Source organism: Anabrus simplex, chromosome X (assembly GCF_040414725.1).
Source record: "Anabrus simplex isolate iqAnaSimp1 chromosome X, ASM4041472v1, whole genome shotgun sequence".
In the NCBI taxonomy this organism is placed as follows: Eukaryota; Metazoa; Arthropoda; class Insecta; order Orthoptera; family Tettigoniidae; genus Anabrus; species Anabrus simplex.
In genome coordinates, this window is record NC_090279.1 from 158,790,374 (window position 1) to 158,811,182 (window position 20,809).

A 20,809-nucleotide genomic window follows, 5' to 3' on the forward strand; every position below is an offset into this window, starting at 1 on the left:
CCCTCACTCCATGTGAGCACTGCAAAGAGGTTTGGAATTTAATCCATGATTTTGGCATGCAATGTAGCGATTAGAAATTGTATACCAGCACCTACCCTGCTGGCCAACATTCTGATGGTGATACTTTTTTTCAACCAATGGGTCTCAAACTGGCCAACCACAGTGTCAGATTGTATAGACTTCAATGCCTTCACGATCATGGCCACCGGACAGGTATCAGTATTCAATAACATATTTCTTTAGATTTTTATAAATATCCCTAACTTCTGAGAATTTTGCATACAAATACAAATATACTGTCATCAAAATTATCAAACTAAGGCATAAGTCTTGCTGGCATTTTTCAGATTAAACCACTTACTATGAATGCTCTTGAAGATGTGCACAAAATCAAAGGTGGATTTCCTGTATAGAGTATTGAAATGAACATATTTTACATTCTGCAATTCAGAAAACATTTCTATTTATGTTGTTAAAATCAAGACTTGAAAAACTTTTATTGTTATGGGTTTTTACGTCCCACTAAACTTTTACAGCTCTCGGGAGATGCCGAGGAGATGGAATTTGGTCCCGCAGGACTTCTCTTATATGGTAGTAACATAAATCTACTGACACAAGGTGACATATTTGAGCACCTTCAAATATCAGCGGACCACCAAGTTGGACTCAGAAGGCCGCGCTCTACCATCTCAGCTACTCAACCCAGCCCTTTACTTTTAATGAACGCCAGTACTTCCCATGGAAGCATTAACAATTCTGCAACAGTAAGGTTTTTCACTGGAAATAACCCAACAATTTCCTTCATATGACCATCATATAGGCTTTGATTTTCTGTAGCCATTACGTTATGATAGTTTTTCTTGAAAATGTTTCCCTATCGGATCAGTTACTACTGTACAGAACTGAGAAGAGAGGATCCCTGAAAGAGCAGTTGCATGTGGGGGGTTAGGGCGAACTGAAGGTGAAGAGGAATGGCAGGCAGGCAGATGACCTATTATTGGCTTGCGGCGAGCAATATCTGATACCACTCTCGATGAAAACATTGAGAGGTTTGAGAGCACTGGCTACGACGACAAGGGGTACCATGTTGTGTTAAAATGCGCAGAGCGCAGGTATAAGACTTGGACTGAGGTGATAAAACCAATAGCTATTTAAAATTCATCAACTTTCTAGCTGCTCATAGCCATATCGTACCTAGGCTACCCCACTTCAACTGCGAACTCAGTCCAATAGTTGCATGGGCTAAAGTAAAACAGTATGTTTAGTGATGCTAGTGACCTTGGTGTGAATATCATTTTGAGAGCTAAGCAAAGAAGTTATCAAGATACCAGCAGTAACAAAAGATGTCTGCGTGGGGTATAGCTGTCATGAGTAGTACTGACAGAGACAGGATTATTGAAGTCATGGCAAACTAGTTAACAGGAGTGAAGAAGATTCTAATAAATTATCCTCCTCCAACAAAACTTATTCAGACTTGGCTTCACCCTTGTAAAGCAATTTTTCATCTTAAGATGTAGCCTATAATTTTTTCCAAATCATTTTCATATTTTTATTCTGCTGTGATATGATTAATATTATCATTATTACTATGACTGCAATATTATTCACTCATACAGCAATCGAGAGACCTGGTACTTTGAAACGGGCAGAAAGGTCTAATATAATAGCCTATAACGGAGAGAATTGTGTAAAACGTACCAATAAAATTTTAGGCCTTTCTTTTGCATCAAGAGGGATTTTCAGAAGATTAATATAAATTTATGTAAGTACAATCTGGTCAGCCTGCGTCAATCATTGTTGTACTTTAAAGTCTTGGATTCCATTCGTAGATATTTACAGAACCAATGTTTCTGGGCCAAGCAGTAGCAATACCTCCCTCGCCTCTGCTTCCCCATCAAGAATCTGATCATCTCGTCAGCTCCATACAATAAGTACTCCTAAAAAATAATTCCTATTTTCACTTTCGAAAGAAGGAGAGAGATGGGGCTTTCTTGAAAAACTCTGGAGATACTTTGGATGTGGTAGCTCAAACCAAACTTATATGAAATAAATTTCATGGTTAAAAGCTTGTATGTAAGAGAAATTCCACATTTTCAATAATTCAGAATATGTATTTTTCTATTGAAATACATTTGGATTACAGTGGAATATGTTTCGTCCCTTTTTTGGGACATTTTCAGCCACGAAACGTGTTTCACCATAGTCCAATTGTATATTAATAGATAATACATATTTTGAAGTATTGAAAATGTGGAATTCTCTCAAATATATTTGAAATAAGGTTATTCATCATAACAAGAAAACTGTTCATACAACACAAAAGCAATAAGGATCGTACCAAAATTGTAAGATTTTTACATACCAAGAAAAATTTGTTCTAATAAAAATGTTAGCTGTTTCTGTACATTTTCACACAAATAAATATTAATTACAAGTGACCCGGTCATCTTTTCTAATGCAAATAATCATCATTATTATTATTATTATTATTATTAATTATAGATTGCCTAAGAGTCATCTGTTCTAAAATTCAGTATTATTCTCAGCAGAATCATTGCTCCTGTCAACATACCTTGTTAACAAACTTTGTAGCTGAAACCACCTCTGCTGCTTCCCTTGTGACATTATCCAAGACAAGTGAAAAGAAGTCATTATATGACCATTCACACACACTTGGATTCCCACATTAGTATCTATTTTCACACACTATGGGCACATTTATAAATTTTTATAACACAAAAACTCTTGCAATCATTCTTTATAAACAACTCCCACTCGTCCCAAATATCTTTCTTTAATCCTTCCAGCTTGGTTTGTAGTTCAAATATTCTGGTAGACCTGGGAATAGTCTTGTAATCACTTCTGGTTTGACAAGACATCTATTTCTTCAAAATTACTGTAATTACTGTAGCATTCCAGAATACAGCACTTTGGTGCCATCTGAAAATCAAGAGAATACTATAAAACATCAACATAGGCTAGATAATAAAATCTAATTACAATAATACAACATGTACTTCATGTTGTATGCTGTATGTAAGCAAGAAACAAAAACAGTGTTTCTTTCCTACTTACCTCTTTATCTTTGTGAAGTTACAACAGTACAGAGGATTATCACTGTGACAGTACTGTGTTGTTATTGCCGTAAAAGACTTCTAAAGTACGAATCAATTATTGTTCGTCTAACAAGACTGTCACGGCGAGGTATGCCCTGTTGATCCATTCGTCTATCAATCTGCCCTTCTCCTAATAGTTCATCCCACGGTGTAGGTAGCTGTAGATGTGGATCATCTGGAGGCAGCTCTTCTCCAGCTTGACGCAAGATATTATGAAGAACAGCTGTTGCAATTATCACAGGAAATACACAATCTAATGTGACATTCATTCCCAAAGCAAGAACTGGGAATCGTCGCTTCCATATACCAAATGTTCTTTCTATCACATTTCTTGTTCTTATTTGTGATTCATTATAAAGATTCTCTTCTGGTGTTTGAACTGCATCCAGTGGAGGCATTAAATATGGTCTACAGGGGTAACCTGCATCTACCAGCAATACTGAATCTCTGTAGATACCTTGCTCAAATCTGGCTCGTTCTACACAATTATTGAAAATAGTGCTGTCATGACTACTGCCTGGCCATCTAGCTACAATGTTGGAAAATTCCATGTTAGAATTACACATTCCTTGGACATTTAAAGAAAAGTACATCTTTCTGTTTCGAAAGAGCTCTGCTTCATTACCACCAGGGGATCGTATCCGAATGTGGGTACAGTCCATTGCCCCTATCACCTTTGGAAACCTGGCGATATTATAAAAGTTAATCTGTGTTCGATGTATAGACTGAGGTGTTTGAGGAAGATTAATATAGCGGGGTCGTAAAGCTGCTATGGCTGCGCTGACTCGATGTACAATTCTAGATGCCGTAGACTGGCTCACCCCAGCATAATCTGCCACACTAAGCTGACCACTTCCAGTAGCGTAATATCTTAAAGTAAGCAGAAGCTGATTTATGGGTGAAACAGCTTGATTCCTGAAAGGATAGAAAGACAATCCATACAGTTTTCATATGATAAAAAATGGGATGTACTGATAAGCACTGTGGTTACCTAAATATGCATGTTTGTACAGTACTAACTTAAGACAAGGGTGTAACTTTTTAGTGAAGAATTAAAGAAATTGCCTTATTTATCGAGTGAAGTATACCATGCGTAGGCTATAATGCCTGAAGACCTAACAGTCCTAGAGCAGGTAAAAACAAGTTTCCCAAAGAGAGAAATATGTGTAGCGAAGTCTACATCAACAAGGCTAATTTATGAACTGGCAAAATAACTTTTCTTCACAGTGGATCTCAAAGCGAGACTGCAGCTCCCGTCTACTACGGTTTCAGAGAAATATGTAACTGACAGATGAAAAAGTCTGGTATCTGGGAAGAATTATATTTCACAGAGGCAATGTTAAAGAGAGAAGGGGCAAAGGCACACTATGACCAGGCATACAGTACTGTAACACAGATTATTTGTGCAACTAATTCATACCATTCACTGAATGGCAAGTGTATTTGTGAACTCTGACCAAAAGTACAACAAATACCATTCACTTCACTGGCTGAGAAGAACCATGTTACTTATTGACTACAGCAATTATTAAAATTAGTACTGTCATGTCTAGGCCTACTGTAATGCCCGGTCATCTAGTCACAATGTTGGAAAATGATTAGGCCTACTTGTAGGCCTAATTGTAATACAGCAAAGATACCGTACTGAACTTGACTTGCAAAAATTCCTTTTGCATTATTTTGTTAGTATGTTGATACTAGTACGAGGTCAGTTCGCGGTTAACGTGTAAAAGTACGTGAAAATTGAATGGATGAATGCAATTAAGCAAAATAACAGAATTTGCAATAAGAAATACGTAATTTAATTAAAACACGTATAAATCACCGGTATTCATATCGGTAATATTTACATTTCGGACAGTGTTTATAAGATAAACCATGAACTGAGTTGTAAAGGCCTATACTAAAATACGACAACAAGGCCTAACCTATTTATACCTTTTCTTTTTTGGTTACCGGTATGCCTGTCACTTGTTCAATAACCACGAAAGAAATTGTGCAACGTACTTCACTCAAAAAATATACAACATTCCTTAGTTCTTCAATCGTGTACCGTACAAGATATAAGCTATAATCGAGAATTCGCCTTACCTATTTGTTAGAAATTCCAGGTTATGTTCAATCTTGGATAAGACTGACAGTGTCGAAGCTTTAGATAACCTAAAATGAGTCTGAAAATCAATGTCGTCGTAGTCCTCGAAGTATGTCGCTCGTTCTTTTATCCACCTAGGGCGTTTATTAACTGCATAATCTTGATCATATTCCTCGTCGCTGTCAAAGAGAATGAGTAAGAGATGACTCTCAACGTTATTTTTCACTTCTGTACGCAACGGCTGCGCAAAGATCGCCAGGAATCGCACGCTAGCGCCCCTGGCGAGAGCAGGGCTGAACTAAAATTACCGGGCGGGCGATTTAAACCGTTTAGCGCGCGGAGGGTACCCAGGTTCTCGCCCCCCTCCCCTCCTCTTAAATATTATATTAAATCTATGTTTTCGTTTTTTATTTCTTTTATGTTTTTCTTTCATTTCCTTTTCTTTCTTTCCTTCGTTCTGTTACCTTTTTCTGAAATTCTGCATTCTGAACAGTGATACACCTGGAGGTTGGCCTGTGCTTTATTGTTATTAATAATAATTTTTTTGCTGGAGAAAAGAAGCTTACCAGATTGTGCTGCTTATTATAATTATTTGATTTATGGAGCTATATTTTATTTTTACTAATTCACAAAGCCACGAAGGATGGGAGTGACTGGCCTTGCCTATGCTGCTTTTTTTTTTGTTTCTGCTGAGGGAAAAGGAAGCTAACTCACAAAGGGAGGAAGGAAGTGTCCAGAAGGTGAGTGGGATTGGCAATCCTTATCTCAGATTAAGACCTACAACAGAAATAGACACTAACATCCCCTCGTACATCAGTCCTCTTTAACACTACTTAAGCCAACCGTAACAATCAATAGTATCAAGATATGCTACTTATGCAGAAAATAAAATATAAATACAATGTAAGAAAGAAAACCATACACAGGAACCAAAATGATTAAAGCAAACTCATATGATAAGGAGGGAGTTTGTAGGATTCAAAGGTAAATTGAAATGAAACATGATCTTTTGATTTATGGAGCTATATTCTACCTACTATCCACAGTGTTACAGGTATAAAATGGTGTAGAAATTTGCACAAAAGTTTTAGTGATCATAGTATATCATAATCTCTTGACATTACATGCAGCAGTGTTAATCATCAATTAATATTCATCAGCCAGAAAACTATTCAATACAACACAAATACAAAATCATTCATTTATGAAAGAACGACTGGAACTGACAAGTTACAACATAATACTTTTCTCTCTTATTGCAGTCTAACGTTGCATTGACATGTCAAAAGTTTTCAGCAACACCATTTGTAGCCTATTTTCCCAAGGAACTTACTATATGATACATCTTTCAGTCTGTCAAATGAGGCACCTAGGGCCACACACTGAGAAATATTGAGATTTTTACTTCTTTTGCATCTACTAGAGGATGGCAAATCTCTGGCAGAGTAGTGTTTGAAGAAACCAAGACATGATAGCACATACCCTGTTCCTACATATTGCATCAAAACACAACATATCATTCAATCAGTCATCTGCATTTAGATGACAACCAATGTCAAGCTACAAAATTGTGTGCATCCCTTGTATTCATTGATCTGCACTATTTACAATAGTTAGAAATGTTCTATTTTGTGTGACAGTAGGATATATCTAAATTTTTCTGGTACATGGAAAAGGATGGAATCATGAATACATTTGTGAGTTTAAAAGACAAGAGAGCGCTTACAGATTCTGTGATTGTTCCCTCATACAACATGCAGGAGGTACAAATAATGCTTCCTTTCAGTCCATCCACAGGAGAGGAGTTCCAATAAATTGACAGAAATATGTAGCATCAGGATCTACGTACAATAATATGGCAGCTGATCCAGCACAAAACATACCCATGCCAAGTCACAACATAGCTCCACCTATTAAGAGCTACATCCAAGAAATTGTTTGATAATTTAGTACAGTATTATGAACAATATGCTGCTACCTTCCACAACATTACGGTGTGCAAGGGACTGTGCTGTGACCTACACAAAATGCCAGTTGAAGACAGTGGAAACTCACTTCAGACAGTGCCATTTGTATCTACTGTACAATGAAGGCAGAAATCTATGTCGGTGGTTGCAGATAGGCTGATCTGTGGTATGATAACATGCACTCCAACCAGCCAACCAAGCAGAGGAGGGGTGGCCACGGTTCCACCGTGTTTCTACACCTCTGCATTTGGGACACAGAAACGGGCTGTTCCCCTACCACTGGCTGTCCTGAGAATGGTTTTCCTTTCACCTGCAGTAAGGCGAATGATGGGACAGTTCCTAGTATATGCCATGGCCACCAAACATCTTGCCCTCACCACAAATCTCCTTGCTTAAGATGATGATGCTTGTTGATTAAAAGGGCCTAACATCTAGGCCATTGTTTTAAGAGAAAGTACAACTAGGCAACCACCCCCAATATATATTAGTAATCGGAGAGAAGAAATAGAAGGGGGCCGACACTAGGAATAATGATGGTATCGGCTAAGGAAGACCAGGGCCATGGAGGGTTTGAAAATAAATCTCCCTAAGCCTCCATACATAATACAATCGGGAGCAGAAAAGAACAGGTGGTGATCAAGGTAGATCAGATAGGATAGATGAAAGTGCGGTGCCTGGCACAAGTAAGCGGAAGCAATGTCAAAATTCAATTAAGGGCTCCGTGGTCGCCTGCCCCAGATCCCAAGTGCAGAGCGCACATGGGATCCCTTTTAGTCATCTCTTACAGCAGGCAGAGGATGTCGTGGCTGTTAGTCTACTGCCCCTACCCACAGGGGGACAACTATTATAAGGCTAGTTGCTTTAGGTTGCACCAACTCAGATAGGTCTTATGGTGACAATGGGACAGGAAAGGCCTAGGAACGGGAAGGAAGCAGCCATGGCCTTAATTAAGGTACAGCCCCAGCATTTGCCTGGTGTGAAAATGGGAAACCACAGAAAACTATTTTCAGGGCTGCCGACAGTGGGGTTCGAACCCACCACTGCACAAGCGCAATTTTATAGATGCATGACCCCACTGCACAGCCTCCTTGCTGGGTGTTTTGTAAAACAAAATTAAATATATTGATAAACAATCATTAGCATTCACAAATTGAAATTGTTTAATCTGAATATAAAATGAACATTAATAACATTAGCACCAGTGTTCTCCCCAGTAATGTTTGTCAGCTGGGTGGCAAGAATGAGTAGGCAGGTGGGGAATACTATGTAAAACTTCAATATGAAAATAAATTTCAATTCGTTCCCCTCAGGGTGTTAACAAAAATATCAGACAGGTAAACATTAACTGCACAATTGAACTATTTGAATGTTATCATCACAAACAAGATATAACAGAGTAGGCCTACTTTGATCTTCTAGTGTTCTATAGCTCCTTCCAAATCATGTAACAGTGGAGTTAGGCCTCCCACTCAGTTGCTGTGGGCACGTGGACTGCCATACAGGTTTGTGATGTTATGCGGAACAGAGGGCTCGCATGTGATTCCACGCTAATCCAGACCCCAGCTCGTGACTACGTAGTGGTCAAGCTAAACATTTGATCTCCGATGTAATTGATGAAATTTTGCTAATGATTTATCATTTAAATTCACAGTTTTATAGTATTTATATGTGAAAGCAGGAGCAGCAGGAGTGGAGGTCATGGTAGTAATAGCAGCAGCACCATTACCCATAGCAGTAGCAGTAGTAGCAGCGGCAGGCATGGAGATGGTGGTGGCAGCAACAGCACCGGTGGTAGTAGGTAGTAGTAGCAGAAGCAGTAGGAGTGCCGGTGGTGCAGGTGGTGTGAGCAGCAGCAGTCATAGCAGCGGAAGGACTTGGCCGTGGACCAGCCTTGTGTCGAGGCACACCTATATGAAAAAAAAACACACACACACTAAGAACGGTATAACGGTATATGCTGATGACCTACATAAAGGTTCTCAGAACAAAGATGATCTTTAAGCAACTGTGGTCAGGCTTGAAAAATATTCTGAAGACAACAAAGTTAGCGGAACCTGGGACACATTTTTTTAAATGGATGAAATTGTTGAAATTTGAATTCTGGCATAAATAAATTATATTAACCATCCTCTAAATAACAAATGTGGTTTTGTGCCGCTGTGACTGTTTTTGACGTAGTTACGGTCGTTTTTAAATGGTTCTGCACGGTCATTTAATTATCAACCACGCCTCCTCTCCTCTGTATGCTCGGCTATCCGTGTTCCTTCTGTTACCATTAATTCCCTCTTTACAGTAGCATTGAGATTATACTATTTTTTAATATTGCAATATATACTGCCAACTGTTAGCTATGTTATGAACTACTTCATCCTACAATTTAGTCAACCATGAAGGAACTACACTTGGGGGAAGGGGACCTGGAAGTTTGAAGGAAGCAACTACTGCAAAGCTCACAAATGATTATAGGCAGGCAATATGTGCAAATATTCCCTCTGTAGATAATATGAAATCTGCAATATGTGCCACACTATACTATTACTCCTCCACAGAAGAAGATCCTAAGCATAAGAAATGCCCCCAAAGACTTGAATCATGGTGCTTCTACAATAAGAGTATCGCAACTGGACAAACCCCTCAAAGTCACAAAAATTGTCAGTTCAGTTCACAATTGCAATGCTGCTGAAAAGTTTGTCTGTATACCAAAGGCTGGCATCAACTGAACTTCTGTCTAGATGTTGTAAAGGGGATACTCAAATTGCCAATGAAAGTCTTCATGCATGTATGTGGAAAAAGTGCCCATTGGCGCCCGCAAGGGAGGGGGGGGGGGGCAAGGGGGGGTATTTGCCTCCCCTGGAATTCTAAAAATGTTGATGTTCAATTGTTTAATATCATACCAGATTATTTCATAAACTGAAATTACTGACAGTCATCTAGCATCTGTTATAACCGGAAATTTCTGTAAACAATTTAATGTTGCTGACGTTATATTGGTTTTTATATTCAAGAAAATTGTTGATGTGCCCCCCCTTGGAAAAGATCCTCCGGGCGCCCATGAGAAGAGACCTTTGTGTCCTCAAAACGACTTGGAATAGCTGTTTCTAATGCAGTTGCAGAATACAACATGAGATGTAGTGCAACACAAGAAATGAAAATGGCTGTAAGGAATTATAAACTTTCACCAGCATCCACCAAACTTGCCACACAAAGAGATGAAAGAAGAAAATTTCACAGTCAGCAGTCAGTCACCCAACAAAAGAAAACAGCCAGGAAAAACTGAAACTCCTAAAGGTACACAGGGATGAAGCCAAGAAGAAGCAGGAGGGTAGGAGTTATAGTGCTGGTGAATTTTAAGAGATTTGGAAAGGCCATTATAAAAACTTTTAATGGTTTTAGAACTAAAATTCATTTAACTCAAAATACCATTTTTTGTAACCTGCACTGTTCCATGCAGATCAAATCTAAACCTATATTTGCCAAAGTTGGTATGTAGCTTCTATGTGACCTACCAAGAAAATTGTAGGATAGATTTTTCATTCTTCTACAATATACTCATTTTATGAGGCAAAATAAACAGAAAATTAGTGGAAAATTACATATAAAATACAATTACAAACTTGAAACAGGAGTTAATTAAGCGACATAGGGTGAATTGAAAATTCCATCCTTGAGTTTTTTTATGTTATAAGGAAGAAGTTTTCAAACTCTCAGGTAAAAATCCATCCCACAGGGAACTTTTTGAAAGTTGCCTGTTTTGCGAGCATCATAAACACAACGTACATCATATCTCATAAACTAATAAGGATATTTAGCTGAAAATAAGATATGTTATTTCTATAATAGTCCTACATATTCCACAACAGTTTCATTGTGATTGCTCAAAAATTGTGGAAAATAAAAAAATGTGTACCAGGTTCCCTTAAAATGAACCTGGACAAAACGGTGCAAATGGTTTTCAGATAAAGAGGGAGTTAATATAGCGAGCTCAATTAAATACCTCACCATCACAATTCAACTAACGTAAAGCCACTGATGGATTATAAAAATTATAAAATTTGCACATTTCTGCACTATTCTGTTAATAATAAATGTTAGGCCTGTAAGAGATGTACCAATTTCAACTTACAGGTACGGCAAGACCAGGTGTGACAGGCATTATAGTAAATTTCATTATGAGAAGCGAGGTTCCCCCTCATCTGGCACTGATGAATTTATCATCATTACCTCTGGAGAGCAATTTGAAATGAAACCCAGGAAAATTTGATAGGTCACAGTACTGTGAAATTAATAACAACGACTACTACTACTACTTACCTCTTTCCGGGACAGTATCTTTATACAGCAACCTTGATAGCGGTCCTGGATAGCTCGAGTGGCGAAAGTGCCTAGAACACACAGTGCGGTTCTTCAGCTGCTTCGGAGGAAGCTGCCGCAAGCATTCGACCCCCCACAACGTCCAACCACTCTCTGCAAATATCCGGTCTACCAACAGGGAAATGATGAAATAAGATTCCCTGTTGCTGGCCTTCTTTGCTATCTGTGTAAATGCCACAGATCTGACACGTTTCGTGCATGGTCTGAGACATGAAAGGAAATAGAAGAAAGTAATAAAGGACACTGTATCAGTTTATATTTTTACTGCTAATTTCAATACCCTCAAAATGATAGTGGATTATCATAAATAATATAACATTACATCAACAGAATTTTAAGGTGTCTGTTTCAAGTAGACTTGAACCACCATGCAAAAAGGTAATAAAACAGCGACAGCCAAAAAGAAATTTTTGGGAACATGAGCAGCTATCAATCATCAACTTAATAACTACTTAACCTCCTGCGGCCTACTATCCTTTTAATAGGATTTTGTTTTAAAAATAGAATGGAATATCCCGCAAACAATATTCAAACGTTAAATAAAATAAATAGCAAATTTAGGACTAGGCGAATATGATTCAATTTATCCGAAAGTCATTTGCCTTGGTGTGGTATATTTTCATGTTCTGGCCTCAGGAGATTAGTAAAACAAGAACCATAAGGATGCTTACCTCAAATATCTTGTACTTTTTCTTCAAACACGAAAACGAAGATAACAGATAAATGCATACAAATCAAAGTGAAGCAAAGTGTCACAAACGTGGTCGTCCCACGTGGTCCAAGTTGTCAAACTCAAATTGACCAATAGCAATCGGGAGATATTTCTACCAATAGGAGCTGCCGTATTCGTCACGTGGGCTTACGGTGAGTGACGTGAAGTACAACAGCGCGCCCCCGCGAGTGCAGGGCTAAAGTATTCAGTCTGAGCTGGGCCCTCGGAAGGGTAGGACCTATGCGGGTGACATACCCATGGTCGCTGTCATTTTCCCTTTCAATCAGATGTTCCAGCCGTCTACGAGCTGCCATTTTGGAATGCTATTATCTTAGATTTCCCATTTTACCCGGCAACCAATCTCCGGTAAAATTTTAAACCGAGATAATACCCGTTATCCGAGATAATGTTGTTGGTGAATACAAAGTTAACTGTTATCTCGGTTTACGTAGCTTTTAACCAAGATAAAAGCTTTTACTCGTGTTGGTGAATACGGGCCTTAGACATTATAAATTTTCCAGCTAACTCATTCCTGGTTGCCAGCATTTTGCCCCAATGTGCTAAGTTGGGCTTATCGCTTGGTAAATAGCCTTCATGGTTTATTTATTTATGTAGCGTATGGCCAATACAATCAAGTTGATTTCAGAAATAAATTATATACATATTTACATAACAAGAAAACAATGAACAAGAAAAGGCTCCTTACAACTGAATGTCAAGACCTGAGCAGCAGTCGATTGCTAGACCAAGGCCTGTCAGGGCTGTAGTGCCATGGTGTTTTTGTTTAATGAACAGTGTTAACGACGGTATCGTGTATCCAAACTGTCCATTTATGAGTGACGAAGCATGGTTTCGAGTGGAAATATCAATTCACAGAAAAATAGTCTCTGGGATAGAGAGAATCTGCCTATTTAACAGCCAAGACCTCTGCACAATGTGAAGGTGGGTGTATGGTGTGCTATTAGTGCCTGACAAATTATCGGTCAAATATATATTTTTTTTTTTAGGACATGATTACTACCGACCGTTATATTCTCAAACCATTTTTTAACTGACTGAGGAAGAAAAATGGTATGGCTATTTCCAGTCGGATGGTGCAACAGCCCATATGGCGCATAGCTCTGTACAATGGTTGGAGGAAGTGTTTGATGATGATAAGATCATCAATAAAGACTATGGTCCCCTCGTTTGCCTGATGTAAGCACATGCAAATTTTATCTATGGGGAAATTTCAAAGGGAAAGTTTACAGGAATATTTCTGAAACTGCAGAAGAAGTAAAAATCAAAATTAGGAACACTGCGCATTCCATGAGTGTTCAGGAAATGCAAGTGGGTTTTGAAATCTCATAAGATGTTAAGCTTGCATCGCACTTGTGAATGAGTTGTTGCAGGTGACTTTTCTATGGCACTGTAGAACCAAGAAAATGTGTACGGAATTTTCAAAGACATCTATTAGCTGGTTTCTTCTTCTTGGGCAAATAACACTCGGCCAAAAATATCATCTGTGCTGTAGTGTCCTTAACCATCATGATAATAACCTCACAATAGGCCTTAAAACTCCAATAGTTACTAGCGAAATGCTACGTCAGCTGTTGAGACTTCTTACACCCCATGTCATGTCAAGTATGTGTGGCCAGTTGTACCTGACGTCTTGGTGACCAGCGTCGTCTGTTGGTCATTTTGTGTACTTTATTTTAATGTCAATAAAACCCCACATCATGCCAATCGTGTGAGTCAACTATTACCTCTCTACCTTCAGTATTCCGTGAAGTATTGCCTCATCAAATGTTAACGGCCGTTTGGGTCACCTGTATATTATAACCACTGTACCTCATTTCCCATCATACCCAATATGCCTCCGGCATATGGCACTGCCATCGGTTTGTATAGTTTCCCAATAACTGCATAACCTCAAGAACCTGCTAGCCTCTGGGATGATGAACTGTCAGATAAACCGTAATAATGAAGTCTTGTGAACAAAATGGCACTTGAGCTTTGTCATTTGTAGGATCTAACACGAGAGTCTGCTTTTCTATGCAACCAACTTGCTGATGATGGCCTAAGTAATGTCAGTTTAATTCCATAAAATGATACCGTAACTACAATATGGACATCAATGCATTTGCAGATGATGTAGTAATTTGGGGAAATACAGAGAAGGAAGTCCAAGAGAAGCTGAACACCTGGAATGAACATTTGAAAGCACACGGATTAACAATAAATAAATCAAAAACTGTTACTATGTCTGTTAACAGGCAGAAGAAGAAAGGAAAAATAACGCTGGAAGGTACACAGCTGGAAGCAGTAGACCAATATAAATATCTTGGGTGCATCATTTCAAGTGATAACAGAATACAGCATAAGATTAACAACCGCATTAAAAAGTCAGCTCAGTTTTACCATCAAGTTCGGAACCTCCTCTGGAACGAACAAGTTCCCTTAAGATCAAAGCAGATTCTATTCCAATCATACTTCACCCCCATAATAACATATGGCCTAGAAACCTGCACAACAACCCAACAAGTGGATAGCAAACTACAAGCCGCAGGAATGAAGTTCCTACGAATCAATCAATCACTACTAATCTGAATTTAGGGCAATTGCCCAGGTGGCAGATTCCCTATCTGTTGTTTTCCTAGACTTTTCTTAAATGATTGCAAAGAAATTGGAAATTTATTGAACGTCTCCCTTGGTAAGTTATTCCAATCCCTAACTCCCCTTCCTATAAACGAATATTTGCCCCAATTTGTCCTTTTGAATTCCAACTTTATCTTCATATTGTGATCTTTCCTACTTTTAAAGACACCATCCAAACTTATTCGTCTACTGATGTCCTCCCACCTCATCTCTCCACTGACAGCTCGGAACATACCACTTATTGCAAGTAATCAGCTTCATTTTCCATATCAAATGTACGTAATGTTACGTAATGTAACATATTACCTCATTTTTGTTCAAAAAGGTGGAAGAATTTCAATTATTGTAAGTCTCTTTGACATACCACTTAGTCGAGCAGCTCGTCTCCTTTCTCCCAAGTCTTCCCAGCCCAAATTTTGCAACATTTTTGTAACGCTACTCTTTTGTCGGAAATCACCCAGAACAAATCGAGCTGCTTTTCTTTGGATTTTTTCCAGTTCCTGAATCAAGTAATCCTGGTAAGGGTCCCATACACTGGAACCATACTCTAGTTGGGGTCTCACCAGAGACAAATATGCTCTCTCCCTTACATCCTTACTACAACGCCTAAATACTCTCATAACCATGTGCAGAGACCTGTACCCTTTATTTACAATCATATTTATGTGCTTACCCCAATGAAGATCTTTCCTTATATTAATACCTAGGTATTTACAATGATCCCCAAAGGGTACTTTCACCCCATCAATGCAGTAATTAAAACTGAGAGGACTTTTCCTATTTGTGAAACTTACAACCTGACTTTTATCCCCGTTTATCATCATACCATTACCTACTGTCCATCTCACAACATTATCGAGGTCATTTTGCAGTTGCTGACAATCTTGTAACTTATTTATTACTCTGTACAGAATAACATCATCTGCGAAAAGCCTTATCTCTGATTCCACTTCTTTATACATATCATTGATATATAAAAGAAAACATAAAGTTCCAATAATACAGCCTTGAGGAATTCCCCTCTTAATTTTTACAGGGACAGATAAAGCTTCACCTACTCTAATTCTCTGAGTTCTATTTTCTAGAAACAGAGCCACCCATTCAGTCACTCTTTTGTCAAGTCCAATTGCACTCATTTTTGCCAGTAGTCTCCCATGATCTACCCTATCAAATGCCTTAGATAAGTCAATTGCAATACAGTCCAATTGACCTCCTGAATCCAGGATATCTGCTATATATTGCTGGAATCCTACAAGTTGGGCTTCAGTGGAATAACCTTTCCTAAACCCAACGGCCTTCTATCAAACTAGTTATTAATTTTGCAAACATGTCTAATATGTCTAATATAATCAGAAAGAATGCTTTCCCAAAGCTTACACACAATGCATGTCAAACTGACTGGCCTGTAATTTTCAGCTTTATGTCTATCACCCTTTCCTTTATATACAGGAGTTACTATAGCAACTCTCCATTAATTTGCTAAGTTCCTTCATGCAAACAATAATCAAACAAGTACTTCAGATATGGTACTATATCCCAACCCACTGTCTTTAGTATATCTCCCGAAACCTTATCAATTCCAGCTGCTTTTCTAGTTTTCAACTTTTGTATCTTACTGTAAATGTCATTGCTGGCATAGGTTTACTCTAGGTCCGCTAGATGGCAGACAGAGTAAGCCGGAACATCGAAATTGACGAGCAGACAGCCAGATGGCGTCAAATCGAAATGTCTGCAAACGGTAGCTGAGGCCATACGATTATTATTATTATTATTATTATTATTATTATTATTAGTATTAGTCACCTCCTCTATCTGGACATTATCCTTGTAACCAACAATCTTTACATACTGCTGACTGAATACTTCTGCCTTTTGAAGATCCTCGCATACACACTCCCCATGTTCATTAATGATTCCTGGAATGTCCTTCTTGGAACCTGTTTCTGCCTTAAAGTACCTATACATACTCTTCCATTTTTCATTAAAATTAGTGTGGCCACCAATTATGCTTGCCATCATCTTATCCTTAGCTGACTTCTTTGCTTGATTCAATTTCCTAGTCAGTTCCTTCAATTTCTCCTTACTTCCACAGTCATTTCTAACTCTATTTCTTTCCAACCTGCACCTCCTTAGACTCTTTACTTCCTTGTTATAATATAGTGGATCTTTACCATTCCTTACCATTCCTTACCACCTTTAAAGGTACAAACCTATTTTCACATTCATCAACAATTGCTTTAAACCCATCCCAGAGTCTGTTTACATTTTTGTTTACCGTTTTCCATCGATCATAGTTACTTATTAAAAACTCCCTCATGCCTGTTTTATCAGCCATATGGTACTGCCTAACAGTCCTAATTTTAATCTCTTCCTTTCTTTCACATTTATTTTTAATTACCACATAAACAGCTTCATGATCAATAATACCATCTATTACTTTGGTTTCTCTGTAGAGCTCATCTGGTTTTACCAGCACCACATCCAGAATATTCTTCCCTCTAGTTGGTTCCATCACTTTCTGAATCAAGTGCCCTTCCCATATTAACTTATTTGCCATTTGTTGGTCATGCTTCCTGTCGTTCGCATTCCCTTCCCAATTGACATTTGGTAAATTGAGATCACCCGCTACGATCACGTTCCTTTCCTTATCGTTTCCCACATAGCTGATTATATCTTATCAAATAATTATGAATCAGCATCTGCGCTACCCTTTCCTGATCTGTACACTCCAAAGACATCAAGTTGCCTATTACCTTTAGAAAATTCTTCTTTCACAAGAATGAATACCCCCCATCCTACCATTCCTATCCTATCTTTATGATACACCCTCCAGTTCCATGAGAAAATTTCTGCATCCATTATATCATTTTTCAACCATGATTCAACTCATATTACAATATCTGGTAAGTATATATCTATTAAATTACTTAATTCTATTCCAAACCTTACAATACTTCTACAGTTGAGCACTAACAGTTTCATGTCATCCCTACTTGATTTCCAGTTCCCTGTTCCCTTAACACCGCTCCCTAGCGCACCTTGTTTCCCTGAATGTACCTCCCTATAACCCTTCTAAACAAATTTCCTAACTTATATGTACCACTGCAGTTTAAGTGAAGGCCATCTGAGTGCAGATCCGTATCTCCTACCCCCCAGTAGGATCTCGAAATTTCACTCCCAGTTTCCCACATACCCACTCCATAGTCTCATTTAAATCCCCAATCACCTTCCAGTCAGTATCCCTCGTACACAGTATTCCACTGATAACAATCTCCACTTCCTTAAACTTCATCCATGCTGCATTTACCAGATCCCACACATCCCCAACTATGTTGGTACTTATACCTGCTTGTCTTACGTTGTTAGTACCAACGTGAAACACTACCACCTTCTCCTTTCCCTCCTCCTTCTCTTCTACTTTCCACATCATCTGCCTTAACCTAACTCCTGGATAACACTCTACCCTGGTACCCTTTCCTTCACACACTTTCCCGACATGTCTAACAATAGAATACCCCATGACCAGAGCCTCAACCCTACCCACCTCATTTGATCCCCTCCCCTCCTGGTCAGTCCTATCTTTCCTGACAGCTGCAGAAGCTACTTCTTTCTCCCTACGGTACAGAAGACAAAAAGGGACAGGGTAAGGAATGAAAGAATAAGGGAGGAAGCTGGTGTGTACCCATCCCTGAATGAAAAAGTGACAAGGGCCCGTTTGAAATGGTTTGGCCATGTCAAACGAATGGACGATGGAAGGACAGCAAAACAATGGCTACACACAGTCGTGGTAGGAAAATGTCCGGTAGGAAGACCTAGGAAGAGATGGCTGGACCAAGTGAAAGAGGACATAGGAACAAGAGGAGTCAGTTGGGATGTCGTCTTGAGAGAAGAGTGGTACATGGACAGACAAAGGTGGAGAGAGCTTGTAAACCACACCCGGGTAAATGGAGTGGAAAACTGATGATGATGATGATGATGATGATGATACCATAACTACAGATTGGATGTCAACATTGAGGGATTTGTTTCGTGGTCTGGTGGTGGTGGTTTTGAGAGGAAGTACAGTTAGGCAACTGTCCTATATTAACATTAATCAGAGGGAAAAACATGGAAAGACTTTGACACTTCACTAAATGAAGGTATCAGCCAAAGGAGTACAAGAGCCACGAAGGGCATGAAAATGAAAGACTCCCTAGAATCGGAAATCTAATACCGTTGGGAGTCGGAAAAGGAGGAGGAGAGTTCAGATAGGATAGCTGAAAGTAAGGAGACTGGCACAAGTAAGTGGAAGCAATGCCAGGACTCAGTTGAGGGCTCCATGCTCACAAACACACACGCCCAAGTTAAGATCCTGTGGGACCCCTTTTAGTCGCTTCTTATGTAAGGCAGGGGATACCGTGGATGTATCCTTTGATCCCAACTGACAGCGGGTAAGGGCTGTAAAACTGGTAACATTGTTATTATAATACTTGGTCCAGACAAAAGGTAATAAACAATGTTAACAAAATAAAGTTAATAAACAATGTTAATGAAAACATATTAATAAACTTTTCTTAACAAACTTCTTTAACATTGTGTCCACACCCAAAATAGCTGTTTGTGAGGTTACAATGGATAGGGTCAGGAAGAAGAAAATACTTACACCTGCAGCTACCATTATTTTAGTGAGTACAATTACAGAAAGAGCGGATGCGAAGTGTGGCTAAGAAAAATATTGGAAAGGCTTATGTCAGAACTTTTAATTCATGATGCAGCAGGCTTTCAAAATTTTCTTGAGAGTGCCTCTACATGATTTTCAGTTCTTGTTGACAGTAATTGGGCCTGAAATTGCAAGAAATGGCACAGATTATGGGAAAGCCGGCTCCACTAATGACAGGCTAACTTTTTTTAATAGGTAAAATTTTAAGATTCCTAGAAACTGGTGACTCGGACATTTCAGAGTATCGAAACAAGCAATTTCAGTTATGGTGCCTGAGGTGTTTGAAGCTTTATACAACAATCTCAAAGATTTGGTAAAGGTACTACCGGTACATAAAGAAAATCTTCATTTACCCTAGTTAGCATAACATTGTTTTGATAACACACAAGTAATTACAGAAAGTTAGTTTATTCAGCGAGGAGCAAAGCTGGAAATGAAGGTACATTAGAACACAGCTAAAAGAATATCATACATAATTAAAAAATACTGTTTATTAGACACTTCACTTGCGCTCTGATTGTCAATTTTTAGAAAAAAATAAGAAAGCGTCGTATTCCGTGCTACGAATTTGCGTGCCCTAATTGCGTTCTTGCGCATGTGCGAACCGAAATGTTCATGAAAACACGAAAGCTTATAAAAAGTTTAATTCACAAAAGTTAGATAACTATTTTGTTATCAGCATGCACGAAAAGTCAATGAACACGCAATTTTCTTTATTAACATCCAAAAATGTTCATAACATTATTTATTAACAAAGTTAAAGAAAACATCTTGGTGTGGACGCACCTTATATTCTGTGGAGGTTTGGCATCATTTTTCCATTTCATGAGATGCTGGTTTCTTCCCATAGACAGTCAGAAGGTATACAATGTGGATACAAGCCCCCATGTTGCAACGGCAGCAATATCCCAGATTTTGAAAGACTGTTCTCATAATTGTGTCGAACCTGTGTTATATTCGTCAAATCTGCAAACATAATAAGCACAATTTATCATGTCAGATGATATAAAATGACATGGTTAATTCTGATCATGGAGTGGTGAAGACTGTAGAATAGAATACACCCACCCGTCCTCTAGCAATGGATCAGCTGAAACTGAGGAGACCGAGCGAGTTGCCATGTATCGGTAGCTCTCGGTTTGCATTCGAATCCCACTGTCAGTAGCCTTGAATATGGTTTTCCTTTTCTATTAAAAAAAGGCAAATACTCTGGGG

The 20,809-nt window shown here is 38.7% G+C and overlaps 2 long non-coding RNA genes across 2 annotated transcripts in view; both read right to left on the reverse strand.

Moving 5' to 3' along the window:
• Window positions 1-20,554, reverse strand: part of LOC137503218 (uncharacterized) — a 32,899-nt gene extending 12,345 nt beyond the window's left edge. The window contains exon 1 of the long non-coding RNA XR_011019106.1: window positions 20,381-20,554. This is a non-coding gene — a long non-coding RNA (uncharacterized lncRNA). The remainder of the gene's footprint in view (window positions 1-20,380) is intronic.
• LOC137503054 (uncharacterized) lies at window positions 8,414-12,507 on the reverse strand. The gene is made up of 3 exons (XR_011019027.1): window positions 12,218-12,507; window positions 11,487-11,749; window positions 8,414-9,082 (listed from the first exon to the last, which is right to left on the reverse strand). It is a non-coding gene; the product is annotated as an uncharacterized lncRNA (long non-coding RNA).
• Window positions 20,555-20,809: the final 255 nt, after the last annotated feature.